We start from the raw sequence: 3,861 nt of genomic DNA, 5'->3' as shown, positions 1-3,861 counted from the left end.
AGGGATCCAACTTTTAAGGTCTCAGTAGAAGAAGATAAGTCTAAAAAGAAGTAGGAGGCTACAAGGGGCATTCAAATAAAAAATGCTGCCGAGTGCTCAAGATGAAAACTGAAAAAATGCTCGTGGGATTTAGTGACATGAAGGTCATTAGCAAGAACTACACTGGAGGAGAGGAGGAAGGAAAAGTCAAGTCAAAGAGTGACAGGGAATAAGGAAATGAGGCCAACTCGTTTAATGAATTTGGTTTTGAAAATTAGAAGTAAAAGATCATGGTGGCTAAGGGGGAAGATAGGCAGGGGAATAGTGGGGAACTTTGTATTCATTCCTCAAGTCATTTGTGTCAATCTTTTAGTCTATTGGTCTAAATTTCTTTTCTCTTTAATTGGGGTGGTATTGGTTCTATCCAGACTGTAGCTTTAAAGAGCAATTGAGGAGGAGAATGGAGATTGGACTAATATATGTAGACCTCAAAATTTAAAAAAATAATAGTAAATGGGCTATTCATTCACTCACTACCCACTACCAACAAGCCACACGCCTGGGTTTATAGTTTCTAAAAGCCACTCTCAGTGGTATGGTCCTAGAAGGGAAGAAAAACAAATGTAATATTTCTCCACATAGGTCTGGGGCTTTATTCTTTTCCCCAAACAACTGTTCAAAGCCATGTCCTGTTCCTCCTTTCGTCTCTTGCTTTCTCTGTCTATTCCCTCCTAACCATCTCTATCTTCACTGGTTTGGAAACCTCCCCTTCTATGTGGGACCCTAGACAGATATAGGCCCTGGGGGCACCACTACTTTCTCCATTCCAGCCATCATTACTCACTTCTTTTCTCACTGTAAAGAGACTGCCATCAAGCACCCAGGCTTTGGTGTTACACTGGTCTGTGCCTGACCGAGATGAGATTCAGCCCCTCTTGCCACTCTATCAGTTCTCTACTGCCACTCACTGGTAATAAACCACATGGCAAGGGTTAGCAATTGGTGCTTGTCTTGAAGGTCATGCTGAGCCCAGCTCCTCAACGTAGGTTAGACATCTTCTCACAGTCCCTGCTGCCTCTTTTTGGACTTTTTCTGTGAGCTGAAACTAGTTGTTGATGGGGAGTGCAGCATATTCAGATGTATTTTTTAAATGTAAATTTGTTGTCCATCACTGTCTTTAATTATTAGCTAATTAACTGAAACAATTAGAATCTCTAAGGATGCCAAATGTTTTATGAAATTAAAAAAATTTTAAGAGTGTTTTAGAAGCCATTTCTCTTATTCTTTGTTGCCCAGCTCTCAAGTGAATCCTGAGTATAAATATAAGGATTGTATCTGTGGGAAATGTGTTGGCATCTGTGTTTGAAATGAAACAATGACAAATCATTTGTATATTGTATGAACGTATTTTCCAATTAAAAATAATCCATAACTGAAGTTAGAAAATTGTGCACTTTAAAATACAGAGCAGGACAAAAGACATCAATAGACATTTTACTGAAGAGGATATGTGGATAGTAAATAAGTACATGAAAAGATATTGAACTCCAGTAGCCATCAGATAAATGAAAATTAAAACCACATTGAAATATTACTGGATACCTATCAGAATAGCTGAACTAAAAAAGTGACAACACCAAATGCTGATAAGTATGTACAAAAACTAGATGACACATATACTTGGTAAGAGGTAAAAATGTTCAGCCACTATGGAAAACAGCTTGGTGGTTTCTTATACAGCTAAACATGCACTTACTTTTTAACCCAGCATTTGCACTCTTGGGGCATTTATCCCAGAGAAATTAAAACTCATGTCCACACCAAAAGCTGTACATGTATTTTCACAGCAGCTTAATTTGTAATAGCCAAAAACTTGGAACAGCCCATATGTCCTTCAACAGATGAGTAGTTAAAGAAACTATGGAACACTAGTGCCATGGGATATTAATGAACATTAAAAAGGGAAAAACTACTGATATTTGCAACAATTTAGATGGATCTTCAGGAAATTATGCTGAGTAAAAAAAAAAAAAAAAAAAAGCCAGTTCTAAAGGTTACATAGTACATGATTCCATTTATATAACATTTTGAAATGGCAAACTTTAGAAATGAAGGGCAGATTGGTAGTTGCCAGGAGTTTGGGATGGGGCAAGACGTGTAAAAGGAGAGATAAGTGAGTATAGTTATAAAAAGGCAACAGGAGGGATCCTTGCGATGATGAAATTGTTCAGTATCTCGACTGTGGTGATAGATACAGGAACTGTATAAAATTGTATAGAACTAAACATGCATACACACACACAAGTAAAATTGGGGACATCTAAATAATATCAGTGGATTATATTAATGTCAACATACTTGTGATGATATATTATAGATTGTAAAATGTTACCATTGAGAAAAACTGGGAAAGTATAAATTGTATCTGTATTACCTCTTACAATTGCATGTGAATCTATATATCAATAAAATATTTCAAGTAAAAAAGAACACAAAGGAAATTTCTTACCACAATCTTTACCACTATCGGTTTCTTTTCTTTGCAAAATACTCCTCTAAGCAAAATGGTGATGAGGAATGATCATTAGTAAGCAAATATTTTGCCACACATAGATTAAGACAGCTGTGTCAATAGGTTATCCCACCACATGAGCTAGAAAATGATAGTTTAAGCATTTTTTTCATTCAGGGGGTTGATGAATACTTTATATTTTTTTCCAAATAACATGCAAGCAGCCAATTTAATATATAAAAATCACAACCATTAATTTTCCCCAAACCTTGCGGTAATTCACTTCTATGAAAATATAAGTGAGAACTTTCACCTGGGCAGAAGTTTACAAAAGACTCTTTAACTTGCCTAACAGAACTTTGCTTTCTATACAAATAGTATCTACACTATTTGTAGCTCTTATCAATTTACAATCCAGAAATCTGGGATTTTAGGAAAAGGTTTCATTGTAAATTCTCCTCTCTGCTCCTCTTCTCACAAGCTCATCTGGGACATTTGAATCATGAGAGGGGAGCTCATTGCCTCAGCTTCAAATCTTAACAGTTTACCACTGCAGCAATTGGATCACATTTGAAAAATCCCATTAGTAATTTAACACAGACTTACTTTCACAAGTTCGACTTAGGTTTTTCTTTCTATTTTAGAAAGGATTGTAAGAAATTGCCATGTGAAGATTGTTTCTGCATTTCCTTAAACTATAAGTTGAATGTATTGTCTACCATATTAAATGTCTCATATGTAATCATTTTTGCGATAAATTGCTCTTAGAATGTTGGAGAAAAGAAAATGTTTCTTTGAATGCAAAAATATAATTCCTTGGATTAGGTGAGAAATACATCATCCGACATGATTTATTTTTGCCCTAACTACCAAGAAACTCAGATCTAAGTTTTCTGCTTATTTACTACTTTTAGCCTAGGTATAGATATATTCTTCTTCCCACTACCCTCTTTCAATATAATTTGTCTTAGAGGTTGTACTTTTTAAAATTTTATTGAATACTTTACCAAACTTAAATTCAATTAATTTTAATTACTTAATAATAAAATAATTTTTATATTACTACTTTAAGCCTTATTTTTAAAATTCTTTTTACAAAAAAGATAAGCAATAAACTTGAAGGAAACAGACCTAAAAAAAGGATACATGCAGGATTACTTAATGTATTTGTGTTTCCATTTACTTTAAAACTTAAGACTCAGGGATATTTAGTTCCCTATTTTAACAACTTTCTAGATGCCCTTTGATTTAAGAGAAATTGCTTGGATCTAAATTCAAATTGCCAAGTATAACTTATACAGTAGACCTAAAAATAGAAAGAAAGAAAGAAAGAAAGAAAGAAAGAAAGAAAGAAAGAAAGAAAGAAAGAA

Source organism: Pteropus vampyrus, unplaced genomic scaffold, assembly GCF_000151845.1.
Source record: "Pteropus vampyrus isolate Shadow unplaced genomic scaffold, Pvam_2.0 Scaffold2, whole genome shotgun sequence".
Lineage (NCBI taxonomy): Eukaryota > Metazoa > Chordata > Mammalia > Chiroptera > Pteropodidae > Pteropus > Pteropus vampyrus.
The sequence above is the reverse complement of the archived record's forward strand: the minus strand, read 5'-3'. Positions refer to the sequence as shown.